Here is a 15,230-nt window from a genome sequence, read left to right as displayed (position 1 = left end):
TTACAGAGAGGGGCATGAGGTTTATCCCTGAACCAAGGTCACACAGAGCCTTAAAGATCATGGTGCCTATGGTACAGGGTATTATGAACTTTCCAGGATCCTGTCTCTTCTGAGGCAATGTCAGTTGATCCAGATCACTTAGTTCATTGATGAACAAGGGAGGTTCAACTTCCCAACTATCAATGCCAAATAATTTGGCATTCAGCTTCATGATTGCACCAAGAAACTTGGCAGTTTGCTCTTCAGTAACATCCTCATTCTCTTCAGAAGAGGAATACTCATCAGAGCTCATGAAGGGCATAAGGAGGTTCAATGGAATCTCTATGGTCTCTAGATGAGCCTCAGAGTCCTTTGGTTCCTCAGAGGGAAGCTCCTTATTGATCACTGGACATCCCAGGAGGTCTTCCTCCTTGGGATTCACGTCCTCCTCTCCCTCATTGGGTTCGGCCATGGTGCTTCTGTCAATGGCCTTGCATTCTCCTTTTGGATTCTCTTCTGTATTGCTTGGGAGAGTACTTGGAGGGATTTCAGTGATCCTTTTACTCAGCTGGCCCACTTGTGCTTCCAAATTTCTTAATGGAAGACCTGGTTTCATTCATGAAACTCACAGTGGCCTTAGATAGATCAGAGACTAGATTTGCTAAATTAGAAGCATTTTGTTCAGAGTTATCTGTTTGTTGCTGAGTGGATGATGGAAAAGGTTTATTATTGTTAAACCTGTTTCTTCCACCATTATTAAAGCCTTGTTGAGGCTTTTGATCCTTCCATGAGAAATTTGGATGATTTCTCCATGATGAGTTATAGGTGTTTCCATAAGGTTCACCTAAATAATTTACCTCTGCTATTGCAGGGTTCTCAGGATCATAAGCTTCTTCTGCATAAGAAGCCTCTTGAGTACTGTTGGATGCAGCTTGCATTCCATGCAGACTCTGAGAGATCATATTGACTTGCTGAGTCAATATTTTATTCTGAGCCAATATGGCATTCAGAGTATCAACTTCAAGAACTCCCTTCTTCATAGGCGTCCCATTACTCACAGGATTCCTTTCAAAAGTGTACATGAACTGGTTATTAGCAACCATGTCAATGAGTTCTTGAGCTTCTGCAGTCGTTTTCTTTAGGTGAATGGATCCACCTGCAGAAGTGTCCAGTGACATCTTTGATAGCTCAGATAAACCATCATAGAATATATTCAGGATGGTCCATTCTGAAAGCATGTCAGAAGGACACTTTTTGGTCAACTGTTTGTATCTTTCCTAAGCTTCATAGAGGGATTCACCTTCTTTCTGTCTGAAGGTTTGAACATCAGCTCTAAGCTTGCTCAGCTTTTGAGGAGGAAAGTACTTGGCTAAGAAAGCCGTGACCAGCTTATCCCAAGAGTTCAGGCTGTCTTTGGGTTGAGAATCCAACCATAATCTAGCTCTGTCTCTTACAGCAAAAGCGAAAAGCATGAGCATGTAGACTTCAGGATCTACTCCATTAGTCTTAACAGTATCACATATCTGCAAGAATTCAGTTTAGAACTGAAAAGGATCTTCAGATGGAAGTCCATGAAACTTGCAGTTTTGCTGCATCAGAGAAACTAATTGAGGTTTCAGCTCAAAGTTGTTTGCTCCAATGGCAGGGATGGAGATGCTTCTTCCATGTAAATTGGAATTAGGTGCAGTAAAGTCACCAAGCATCTTCCTTACATTATTATTATTTTCGGCTGCCATCTCCTCTTCCTGTTCGAAAATTTCTGAAAGGTTATCTCTGGATTGTTGTATTTTAGCTTCTCTTAGTTTCCTTTTCAGAGTCCTTTCAGGTTCTGGATCTGCTTCCACAAGAATGTTCTTGTCCTTGCTCCTGCTCATATGACAAAGAAGAGGGCACAGAAAAATAATAATAATAGAAATCCTTTATACCACAGTATAGGGATTTCTTTGTGAGTGAAAGAAAAGAGGGAGATAAAGAATGTAATGGAATGGAAGAAACACAACTGTGAGGAGGGTAGAGATGTGAGATGAGATGTTAGTAGATGAATAAATAAATAGAATAAGATGGGAGAGGGAGAATTTTCGAAAATAATTTTTGAAAAAGAGTTAGTGATTTTCGAAAATAGTTTTTGAAAAAGGTTAGTATTTTTTTCGAAATTTTTTTTAAAATCAAAAATAAAAATAAGAATAATTAGTTAATTAAAAAGAACTTTTTGAAAAAGAGGGAAGATATTTTCGAAAATTAGAGAGAGAGAGTTAGTTAGGTAGTTTTGAAAAAGTTAAGAAACAAACAAAAAGTTAGTTAGTTAGTTGAAACAAATTTTGAAAAGATAAGAAGTTAGGAGGTTAGAAAAGATATTTTGAAACCAATTTTTTTGAAAAAGGTAAGATAAGAAGATATTTTTGAAAAGATATGATAGAAGTTAGTTTTTTGAAAAAGATATGATTTTTAAAATCACAATTAATGACTTGATTCACAAGAAATCATAAGATATAATTCTAGAACTTAAAGTTTGAATCTTTCTTAAAAAGCAAGTAACAAACATGAAATGTTTGAATCAAAACATTAATTGATTATGTTATTTTCGAAAATATGATGTAAAATTAAGAAAAAGATTTTTGAAGAAAAAATATTTTTGGAATTTTCGAAAATAACTAAGAATTTTGAAAAAGATTTGATTTTTGAAAAAGATAAGATTTTCAAATTGAAAATTTGATTTGACTCATGAGAAACAATTTGATTTTAAAAATTTTTGAAAAAGTCAATCCAAATTTTCGAATTTGATGAGAGAAAAAGGGAAAGATATTTTTTTTTATTTTTGAATTTTTATGATGAGAGAGAAAAACAACAAAAAGACTCAATGCATGAAAATTTTGAATCAAAACAATGAATGCATGCATGATTGATATTGATGAGCGGAAAACGATCCGACACAAAACTCACCGGCAAGTGCACCGGGTTGCATCAAGTAATAATAACTCACATGAGTGAGGTCGTTCCCACAGGGATTGAAGGATTGAGCAATTTTAGTTTAGTGGTTGATTTAGTCAAGCGAATCAAGTGTTGGTTGAGTGATTTGTGATTAACAGAAATTAAATTGCATGAAAAGTAAAGGGAGAGGGGTAGATTGCAGAAAATTAAAGGGAACGAAAAATAAAAGTGCTGAATCTTAAAGAACAAGGAATTAAATTGGCAGAAACTTAGAACGCAAGAAATGTAAATTGCAGAATCTTAAAGTGCAAGGAATGTAAATGGCTTGAATTATAAAGGGGAGTGGGAATTGGATTTGCAGAAATTAAACAAGGAAATGTAAAATTTGCAACAAGCAGAGGAATAGAAGAACACTTGGATTGAATCAGATCTAGAAACAGAATTGTAAATGAGCAAAACAGGGAATGGGAAATGGGAAATTCGGACCTCAGGACCCAAGAGGCTAAAAAACCAAGTCTAGATCTCAATGCCTTCCTAGATCCAACAAGAACAATTGCAAACGAAATTGTAAATTGCAAAGAAAGTAGATGAAAAGCAATGAACCGAAACTGAAATTTAATTAAGCAGAAAATTAAACAAGATCCCAAGGTGAGATTGAAACAGAATTTCTTCAATTCTCTACCCAAAATCCAAGACAAGAAAAGTAAAGAGTGCTGGGCAAGAACAAGGAAGAAGAGAGATCAATTCTCCTCCCAAATTCTCTTGAATTAAACAACAATGCTAAGAAAAATAAAGTGAACTCTGAGCAAAACTGAAAAGAAAGCTATTCTGAAAAACAAAAAGGGAAGCTTCCCATAAACTTCAAATCCTAAGCTATTTATACACTTTCTTCAAATGATCATTAAGCCTTGAATTGGGCCTTTAGCCTTGATGGAATTGGGTTGATAGTGGCCTCTGTTGATTGCTCTTGGTGTTGGAAGGAAATCCATTAGTGAACCAGGCCATGAACCATTCACGTTTGAGCCAACGTTTGAGGCAAACGTTGACTCAAACGTTACTTGAGTGAGGCATTATGCAGCTAGGCCATGTGCTGTCTTCCACGTTTGGCTCAACGTTTGAGGTCAAACGTGAGCTCAAACGTGGACCTCCCTTCTTGTATGCTTCTTGGGGGCTACTTTGTCCTCTTGTCGCGTTGCCAATTTTGTGCCCAATAGAGACTATTATATATGGTTGGAAAGCTCTGAATGTCAGCTTTCTAACCCACTTGGAATCACCTCAATTGGACATCTACAACTCAAGTTATTCTTGTTTGAAGTATGCCCCTTCATGCTGTTTGGTGCCAACGTTTGACCTCACGTTTGAGTCAAACGTTGGCTCAAACGTTGCTGTGCCCAGGAGCTCCAACTTTCTTCTTTTTGGAGCCAACGTTTGACCTCACGTTTGAGGCAAACATTGGCTCAAACGTTGCTGCCTCCAGGGATGCCATTTCTCTTCTCTTTGGCGCCAACATTTGACCTCACGTTTGAGGCAAACATTGGCGCAAACGTTGCCTTCCCAGGAGCTTCAATTCCCTTCTCTTTTGGAGCCAACGTTTGACCTCACGTTTGAGGCAAACGTTGGCTCAAACGTTGCTTTCCAGGAGCTTCATTCTTCAGCCAACGTTTGACCTCAACGTTTGAGGCAAACGTTGGCGCAAACGTTGGCTTTTCCCCAGGGTGTTCTTCAACTGCTACTCACGTTTGAGTTGACGTTTGAGGCAAACGTTAGCTCAAACGTGAATTCCATTTTCTCAAACCCATTCTTGCAACCTTCTTCCATAATGTTGGCACACCTTTTGTTTCCTTTCTTCACCTACAAGTAATCAAAACAACCAATCAAAGTATCACAAAATTCACAAGGTTTATAAATCAATTAATTATCAACTAAAGTTGGCTTGAACCTCATGATTTTGTATCAATTAAAAGGTGGTTGATTGATTTAAGGAAACCAAGCAATTCCAATTCAAATGGCTAATTTATAATGCAAGAAAGTGCATAAAACTAAATGAAAACAAAAGAAAAAGGCTAGTGAAACTAGGCTAAGATGACTTGTCATCACAACACCAAACTTAAAGCGTGCTTGTCCCCAAGCAAGAAATGAATTATTAAGAAGAAAGAATGAAAACAAAAGAGAATGCTCATGTTAGCAGAATATTATTGGTAGTTCATGGGGTTTTATGCAGATATGTAACTTATCCACTTTTTATTGACAATTAGGCCTAGAAAGTTTCCTTTAAGCATCAAGCAATACACTGCTATGACCTCTCATTATTCCTTTGTCCTTGGTTACTATTTTTCTATAAGCTTTAGTTCAGTGTCATGTGTAACAAGCTCTTTTCTTTACTTATGCTTGACACATTATTCACTATAGACACTTGGCTCACATTCCTTCTTAGAACATTGATGCCCAGTACCTCTTTGGGTTACTAAATGCCTTGTAGTTAGGTTGCTCTTGATAGTGGACTTTCAGTTGATGATCCCGGGTTAGTTAACCCAAGTCACCAAGTGTTGACGCACTCCAAAGAACTTAATAATCCAAGCAGATCCCAATACAAAGACACCACAGGCATATATTCTAAGGTTCAAGCTATTGGTGTCTAGCTTTGTTTCTTTTTATTTTTCTTTTGTTCTGTTGCCATTTTTGGCTTTTTCTTTTCTCTTTTTGTTTTTCTTTTCACACAAGGACTTTTATTTGATTGAGATTCATAGACAGTGAGCTGCTTTCTTCTTAAAGAGAGAACAATCTATTCCTTTTATTCACTGATAGTGAGTTGCCACACAATCACACATATATGCCACCACTTACTATTATTTGACTTCTAGCTAACAATGAACCATCTTACTTCATGTTTCAAACATTTCTTTTATTGAATTAAAAAGATGCAGGGGACAAGGCATGCATTAGTTAAGTGAAAGTAACCACACAAGCACACACTTAGACTAGCTTAAAAAAAAATTTTACTTGTACTAGCTGAACACTTTAGCAAGATATAAATCATAGCATTTCTCAACAGCAGAAGTTAAGTATAGATACAACCTATTGGTTTGAAGTTCTTTTGTCTTCCTTTCTGTTGTTCCCTTTTTGCGTCATGGTGCGTAATGTCTTCAATTTGTGGTTAGTTTCCTGCACAATTCTCAAAAGTTGCTTGCTGTCCAAGCCCTTTGGGTGACTGATTAGTATGCATAAATTGAGTGCGGCTTTTGGATTTAATTTGGTGTGGGAACACCAAATTTAGTTCCTTGCCACTTCCTCTGATGCAACAAGTTACTATGTGTAAAATCTTGTGCTCTTGCTAAAGGTTATGGGGTTAAACTAGAGAGCAATTAAGTAGTTGAATGATCTGTTTGATTGCCTGGAGCTAGTATTACGCAAGAAGTGAGAATGTGCTTTTAAATGATGTTTTGGTGGAACACCAAACTTAGAGTCCTTCATTATCCCTTAAATTGTTTTGTTGTGCAACACCAAACTTAGCTTCTTGCAATGCATACCAATCATTCGACATTTTTATTGAAAAGGCTATGAAAAGAAAACTACCTCAGATTGGGTTGCCTCCCAATAAGCGCTCTTTTAATGTCACTAGCTTGACATTCTCTGTGTTTGTTCAGCTCAGGTACTGAACTTCCTTTTCCTTGTCCCATTGGTCTCCTAAATAAGGCTTTGCTCTATGTCCATTTGCTGTGAAGTGGCTCTGTGTGGCCTCATCTAGCAGCTCAAGACCTCCATAAGGAAAGACTTTTGTTACTAGATACGGACCTGTCCATTTGGACTTGAGCTTGCCAGGGAAGATCTTGAGCCTTGAGTTATACAAGAGCACTTGCTGTCCTGGCTTGAACTCCTTCTTTATGATTTTCTTATCATGCCACCTCTTAACTCTTTCCTTGTATATCTTAGCACTCTCATAAGCTTCTAGCCTGAATTCATCCAGCTCATTCAGTTGTAGCAACCTTTTCTCTCCCGCAGCTTGGGAGTCAAGGTTGAGGATTTTAGTGGCCCAAAAAGCTCTGTGTTCAAGCTCTACAGGAAGGTGGCATGATTTTCCATACAATAGCTGAAAGGGTGACTTTCCAATGGGAGTTTTGAAAGCTGTCCTGTATGCCCAAAGTGCATCTTCTAGCTTCCTCGCCCAATCTTTTCTTGTGCTTCCCACTGTCTTTTCTAAGATCTTCTTCAACTCCCTATTTGCTAATTCAGCCTGGCCATTGGTTTGAGGGTAGTATGGTGTGGCTACTTTGTGGATCACTCCATATTTATGGAGGAGTTTTTCCATTTGTTTGCTGCAAAAGTGACCACCACCATCACTAACAAGACCCTTGGGTACTCCATATCTTGTGAAGATGTGCTTCTTAAGGAATTGGAGGACAATCTGTGCATCACAGGTGGTTGTGGCTATGGCTTCCACCCACTTTGAGACATACTCAACTGCAACCAAGATATATCTGAACGAGTAGGAAGGGGGAAAAGGTCCCATGAAATCAATGCCCCATAGGTCAAATAGCTCTACTTCCAAGATGAAATTTTGAGGCATCTCATTTCTTTTTGTCAATCCTCCAGCTCTTTGACATTCATTGCATTGGTGAACGAACTCTCTGGCATCCTTAAACATAGTTGGCCAATAAAATCCACTCTGTAGTACCTTTGCAGCTGTTCTTTCTGATCCAAAGTGTCCACCATATGCTGAGCCATGGCAATGCCACAATATGTCCTTCACTTCATTTTCAGGAACACACCTCCTAATCATTCCATCAGAACATCTCTTGAATAGGAAGGGTTCATCCCACAAGAATTTCCTTGCTTCATTGATCAGTTTTTTCGTTTGTTGCTTGGAAAATTCTTGAGGTATCTTCTTTCCTACCTTATAGTTTGCTATGTTCGCAAACCAAGGTGTTTGTTGAACTTGGAATAAGTGTTCATCAGGGAAGTTCTCATTTACTTGCTGTGGTTTATCTTGCTTGGCTTCTTGTGGCACTCTTGATAGATGATCTGCTACTTGATTTTCACTTCCCTTTCTATCCCTAACTTCAATATCAAATTCTTGTAGCAGCAACACCCACCTAATAAGCCTTGGCTTTGAATCCTGTTTAGACATTAAATACTTGAGAGCAGAATGGTCAGTGTACACTATAACTTTTGAACCGATCAAGTATTGTCTAAACTTATCAAATGCATATACAATTGCTAACAGTTCTTTTTCAGTGGTGGTATAATTTTTCTGTGTTTCATTCAACACCTTGCTAGCATAATATATGACATAATGCAATTTGTCTTTCTTTTGCCCCAGTACAGCACCAATAGCAAGGTTACTTGCATCGCACATAAGTTCAAAAGGTAAATTCCAATCAGGAGGTGTGATGATTGGTGCTGTAATGAGCTTTCTCTTGAGAGTTTCAAAGGCATGTTTACAAGTGTCATCAAAGATGAAGGGAGTATCATTCATTAGTAATTTGCTCAATGGTTTTGCTATTTTTGAAAAATCTTTGATGAACCTTCTGTAGAACCCAGCATGCCCAAGAAAACTCCTTACTACTTTCACATTAACAGGTATAGGGAGTTTTTCAATAACTTCTATTTTAGCTTTATCAACTTCTATACCTTTACATGACACTTTATGCCCAAGAACTATTCCTTCCGGAACCATGAAATGGCATTTTTCCCAATTCAACACTAAATTAGTTTCTTGGCATCTTTTCAAAACAAGAGTTAAGTTATGCAAGCAAGTGTTAAATGAATTTTCGAAAACAGAAAAATCATCCATGAAGACTTCTAAGAATTTTTCCACCATATCAGAAAAGATGGAAAGCATGCACCTTTGAAAAGTGGCTGCTGCGTTGCACAGCCCAAAGGGCATCCTCCTATAGGCGAAAACTCCAAATGGGCATGTGAAGGATGTCTTCTCTTGATCCTTGGGGTCCACCACTATTTGATTGTATCCAGAGTACCCATCTAGGAAACAATAGTAAGCATGGCCTGCTAGTCTTTCTAACATTTGATCAATGAAGGGTAGAGGGAAATGATCTTTTCTTGTTGCATCATTCAATCTCCTGTAGTCTATACACATTCTCCACCCAGTCACTGTCCGAGTGGGGATCAATTCATTCTTCTCATTGGTGATGACTGTCATTCCTCCCTTTTTTGGCACAACTTGTACCAGACTCACCCAAGAACTGTCTGAGATTGGGAAAATTATCCCCGCATTCCATAGCTTCATCACTTCTTTTTGAACCACCTCTTTCATGGTTGGGTTGAGTCTTCTTTGAGGTTGAACCACAGGTTTTGATTCTTCCTTCAATAATATTTTGTGCATACAAATAGCAGGGCTGATGCCTTTGATGTCCTCAATTGTCCACCCCAAAGCTGTTTTGTGAGCTTTTAATACCTTAATCAACCTTGCTTCTTCATCCATGTTCAAGGAGGAATTTATGATAACTGGCAGTGCCTCGGCTTCCCCAAGAAACACATACTTGAGGTGAGGAGGGAGAGGCTTCAACTCCTATTTTGGTTTATCCTCTTTCTTGTCTTCAATAGATATTTCTACCACTTCCTCTCCTTGTTCTTCCTGATGCTCCAAATAGTCTTCTTCAAACATTTCTTCTACCAGCCCTTCTATCATATCCACATTCACGTAGTTCTCTTGCTCTGAGGGGTGTTGCATTGATTTGAAGACATTGATTACCATTTGTTCATTATGCACCCTGAAGGTCATTTCTCCCTTCTCCACGTCAATCGTGGTTCTTGTTGTGGCTAGAAACGGTCTCCCCAAAATGATTGAGTTGTTTCCTTCCCCTTCTGTGTCTAAGATTACGAAGTCTGCAGGGAAGATAAACTTTCCAACCTTCACTAGTAAATTTTCTACAATTCCATTGGGTATCTTGATTGATCTATCGGCCATTACTAGTGACATCCTGGTAGGTTTGACTTCTTCTATAGCAAGCTTTCTCATCAGTGATAGAGGCATCAAGTTGATGCTGGCACCTAAATCAAATAGAGCATTTTCCAATGTTATCTTGCCTATGGTGCATGAGACTACGAAACTCCCTGGGTCTTTGAGCTTTGGTGGGATACCCATCTGGATCACAGCGCTACATTCTTCAGTGAGCATAATGGTTTCCTTCTCAAGCCAACTTCTTTTCTTGTTAATGAGTTCCTTCAAGAACTTGGCATATAAGGGCATCTGTTCCAATGCTTCAGCCAAGGGAATGTTGATTTCCAGTTTCTTAAAAGTTTCCATGAATTTGTGGAAGTGTTGATCTTTGGTTTCTTTGTTGAACCTCTGAGGGTATGGTAGTGGAGGTGTAATGCTCTTCTCCACTTGCTGCTGTCCCTGAATCACTTCCTTTGAACTATGTGGCTGGTTGTCTTTCTCTTTGAGCTTCTCTGGGGCACTTCTTCTTGTTGTCATGTCTTCATTGCTAGCTTCCCCTTTCTCTGATGATTCTTTGTTGCTATCCAAAGGCTTCTTGGTTACCTCCTTGTTGTTGTCTATCAATGTTTTTCCACTCCGTAATTGTATAGCTTTGCACTCTTCTTTTGGATTAGGAATGGTGTCACTCGGAAGTGAGCTTGAAGGTTTCTCAACAGAAATCTGTTTGGAGATTTGCCCAATCTGCCTCTCTAAGCTCTTCATGGAAGCTTCATGGTTCTTGGTTGTCATTTCTTGGTGTTTCCACATCTTGTCCATCAAGGTTTCCAAGTTAGTGATTCTTTGAGATTCTGGTGACGCTTGTGGTGGGTTGTGAGGTGTGGATGGTGGATGGTAGGCTTTTTGGTTGGTGGGTTGGTTATTGGATTGATAATGGTTGGGTTGGAGTAGTTGTTTTGAGGTTTTCTGTAAGGGTTTTGGTTAGTTTGCTGCTGGTTGTGGTTTTGGTTGTTTCTTGAAGTGTTTTGGTTTGAGTTCCTCTGCCATGGTTGTTGGTTCTGGTTGTGATTGTCTCCCCATCTAAGGTTCGGGTGGTTCTTCCAGGATGGATTGTATGTGTCTCCATACACTTCATTCTGTCCAGAGTTTTGGTTGTGCATGTACTGGATTTGTTCTTGCTGTTGCTCCTCTTGAGTCTCTTCATTTTGCACCCATGTGGATGATGGTTGGCTTGTGTTAACTGCTACAACTTGGAGGCTATCAATCCTCTTGGCCATTTGCTCAAATTGTTGTTGAATTTGCTGCTGCATTATCTTGTTTTGAGCCAAGATTGAGTCTACTCCTTCTAGCTCCATTACTCCTCTCCTTTGTGATGGTTGGCGGTTTCTTTGATGAGCAAAGAAATATTGATTGTTGGCCACCATGTCCACAAGATTCTGGGCTTTCTCAGCAGTTTTCATCAGTTGTAGTGAACCTCTAGCAGAATGATCTAATGCCTCCTGAGATTTCAATGTCAGGCCTTCATAGAAATTTTGCAGCACGTCCCATTCATTGAACATCTCTGGGGGACACTTTCTGATTAAGGCTTTGTACCTCTCCCATGCTTCATACAAGGATTCGGCATCTAATTGTGTGAATGTCTGCACCTCGGTTTTCAGCCTGATGACTCTTTGGGGTGGATAGAATTTGGCTAGAAATTTAGTCACCAAGTCATCCCAACTAGTGATACTTCCTTGGGGAAAAGTTTCAAGCCATTGTGCGGCCTTGTCCCTTAATGAGAACGGGAACAGCAGAAGCTTGTAGGTTTCAGGATTCACGCCATTGGATTTGACAGTGTCACAAATCCTTAAGAAGGTAGATAGATGTTGATTTGGATCCTCCAATGGTCCTCCCCCAAATGAGCAGTTGTTCTGGACCAATGTGATGAGTTGTGGCTTCAGTTCAAAGTTATTTGCATTGACATTAGGGGTGAGAATGCTGCTTCCACAATGTCTAGCATTTGCAAAGGTGTAGGAGGCCAATACTCTCCTCTGTTGTGGGTGATTGTTAATTCCTCCTCCTGGATTAGATGTATCTCCTTCCATCTCGTGATATTCTTCCTCAGATTCTTCTTCTCCAACAATATTTTTCCCTCTTTCGGCTCTTCTTAACCTTCTAAGAGTTCTCTGGTCACCTTCAGATAAAATAGGAATGGATCTCCCTGTACCTGACATACAAACAAAACAAAAGAAACACCAACAAAATCACTTCAATCTATTGCTAGAATGAAGTTTAGTTTAAGCAAAAATTCGAACAGTTAGTGGGTTAGTCCAAGATTAAAGAATCAGAAAAGAAAAAGTGCTTGATCTAGATCTCCACTTCACGTAATCATTGTCAATCTAATCAATCCCCGGCAACGGCGCCAAAAACTTGATGAGCGGAAAACGATCCGACACAAAACTCACCGGCAAGTGCACCGGGTCGCATCAAGTAATAATAACTCACATGAGTGAGGTCGATCCCACAGGGATTGAAGGATTGAGCAATTTTAGTTTAGTGGTTGATTTAGTCAAGCGAATCAAGTGTTGGTTGAGTGATTTGTGATTAACAGAAATTAAATTGCATGAAAAGTAAAGGGAGAGGGGTAGATTGCAGAAAATTAAAGGGAACGAAAAATAAAAGTGCTGAATCTTAAAGAACAAGGAATTAAATTGGCAGAAACTTAGAACGCAAGAAATGTAAATTGCAGAATCTTAAAGTGCAAGGAATGTAAATGGCTTGAATTATAAAGGGGAGTGGGAATTGGATTTGCAGAAATTAAACAAGGAAATGTAAAATTTGCAACAAGCAGAGGAATAGAAGAACACTTGGATTGAATCAGATCTAGAAACAGAATTGTAAATGAGCAAAACAGGGAATCGGAAATGGGAAATTCGGACCTCAGGACCCAAGAGACTAGAAAACCAAGTCTAGATCTCAATGCCTTCCTAGATCCAACAAGAACAATTGCAAAGGAAATTGTAAATTGCAAAGAAAGTAGATGAAAAGCAATGAACCGAAACTGAAATTTAATTAAGCAGAAAATTAAACAAGATCCCAAGGTGAGATTGAAACAGAATTTCTTCAATTCTCCACCCAAAATCCAAGACAAGAAAAGTAAAGAGTGCTGGGCAAGAACAAGGAAGAAGAGATATCAATTCTCCTCCCAAATTCTCTTGAATTAAACAACAATGCTAAGAAAAATAAAGTGAACTCTGAGCAAAACTGAAAAGAAAGCTATTCTGAAAAACAAAAAGGGAAGCTTCCCATAAACTTCAAATCCTAAGCTATTTATACACTTTCTTCAAATGATCATTAAGCCTTGAATTGGGCCTTTAGCCTTGATGGAATTAGGTTGATAGTGGCCTCTGTTGATTGCTCTTGGTGTTGAGAGGAAATCCATTAGTGAACCAGGCCATGAACCATTCACGTTTGAGCCAACGTTTGAGGCAAACGTTGACTCAAACGTTACTTGAGTGAGGCATTATGCAGCTAGGCCATGTGTTGTCTTCCACGTTTGGCTCAACGTTTGAGGTCAAACGTGAGCTCAAACGTGGACCTCCCTTCTTGTATGCTTCTTAGGGGCTACTTTGTCCTCTTGTCGCGTTGCCAATTTTGTGCCCAATAGAGACTATTATATATAGTTGGAAAGCTCTAAATGTCAGCTTTCTAACCCACTTGGAATCACCTCAATTGGACATCTACAACTCAAGTTATTCTTGTTTGAAGTATGCCCCTTCATGCTGTTTGGTGCCAATGTTTGACCTCACGTTTGAGTCAAACGTTGGCTCAAACGTTGCTGTGCCTAGGAGCTCCAACTTTCTTCTTTTTGGAGCCAACGTTTGACCTCACGTTTGAGGCAAACGTTGGCTCAAACGTTGCTGCCTCCAGGGATGCCATTTCTCTTCTCTTTGGCGCCAACGTTTGACCTCACGTTTGAGGCAAACGTTGGCGCAAACGTTTGATGAGTATTTTGGTGGAACAATGAATTTCTCCCAAAACACACAAATCTAACCAGCAAGTGTACCGGGTCGCATCAAGTAATAAAAACTCACGGGAGTGAGGTCGATCCCACAGGGATTGAAGGATTGAGCAATTTTAGCTTAGTGGTTAATTTAGTCAAGCGAATCAAGATTTGGTTGAGTATTTTGTGATTTGCAGAAATTAAATTGCATGGAATTAAAGAGAACAGGAAATAAATTGCTGAATCTTAAAGAACAAGAAATTAAATGGCAGAAACTTAGAATGCAAGAAATGTAAATTGCGGAATCTTAAAGTGCAAGAAATGTAAATGACTTGAATTGTAAAGGGGATTGGGACTTGGATTTGCAGAAATTAAACAAGGAAAAGTAAATTTGCATCAAGCAGAGAAGTAGAAGAGGGTTTGGGTTAAATCGGATCTTGAAGCAGAAAAGTAAATGAACATGAAAACAGTAAACAGAGAATTAGAAATTGAAAGTTCAGATCTCAGGACCCAGAGACTAGAAAACCGAGTCTAGATCTCAATGCCTTCCTAGATCCAACAAGAACAATTGCAAGGGAATTGTAAATTGCAAGGAAAGTAGATGAAGAGCAATTAACAGAAATTAAATTCAATCAAGCAGTAAATAAAGCAGAGAGATCCAAGGATGAGATTGAAACAGAATTTCTTCAATTCTCCAACCCAAGATCCAAGACAATTGTAATTGAAATTGAAAGCAATAAAACTAAGGGGAAGAGAAGTGAATTCTCCTTCCCCAAGACTAAGAAATTAAAGATCACTCAATATCCAAAGCTCTCCGAAAACTATTATGAAAATTCAAAAGGAAAGCTCCCCGAAAAACTTAAATTCTATCCTATTTATACACTTTCTTCAAATGATCTTCAAGCCTTGAGTTGGGCCTTTGCTCTTGGTGGAATTGGGTTGAAAGAGGCCTTGGTTGATCGCTCTTGGAGTTTGGAGAAGAACCAAAGTGAACCAAATGAACCGGGTTGGAGTTTTGCAAAAGTTGGAGTAAAAGTTTGAGCAAAAGTTAGGGGCTAACTTTTGCTCCAACTTTTCAAATCAACCACCATAACTTGCTGCTATCCACGTTGGGGCAAAAGTTAGGGGTCTAACTTTTGCTCCAACATTGGCCTCCTAATGTGTACTCATGGCGCCAACGTTAGCCCAAAAGTTAGAGGCTAACGTTGGCGCAAACTTTTGCTCCTCCCCTTGTATTTTTCATGTGCCAATGTTAGCCCAAAAGTTAGGGGCTAACGTTGGCGCAAACTTTTGGTGGCCAGGGAGGTTTTTCTTATGCCAACGTTAGCCACCAAGTTAGGGGCTAACGTTGGCGCAAACCTTTGGTGCCCAGGGGTGATTTTCATGTGCCAACGTTAGCCCAAAAGTTAGGGGCTAACGTTGGCGCAAACTTTTGGTGCCCAGGGA

General features: G+C 39.1%; 1 non-coding gene across 1 annotated transcript; it reads left to right on the top strand.

The window, feature by feature from the left end:
- The first annotated feature begins 1,211 nt into the window (after positions 1–1,211).
- Positions 1,212–1,319, top strand: LOC112781408 (small nucleolar RNA R71). Its single transcript, XR_003192186.1, has one exon. It is a non-coding gene; the product is annotated as a small nucleolar RNA R71 (small nucleolar RNA).
- Positions 1,320–15,230: the final 13,911 nt, after the last annotated feature.

The sequence above is a fragment of the Arachis hypogaea genome, chromosome 19, assembly GCF_003086295.3.
Source record: "Arachis hypogaea cultivar Tifrunner chromosome 19, arahy.Tifrunner.gnm2.J5K5, whole genome shotgun sequence".
NCBI classification, from domain to species: Eukaryota; Viridiplantae; Streptophyta; class Magnoliopsida; order Fabales; family Fabaceae; genus Arachis; species Arachis hypogaea.
Note: the sequence above shows the minus strand (reverse complement) of the source record. Positions and strands in the feature narration are given on the sequence as shown.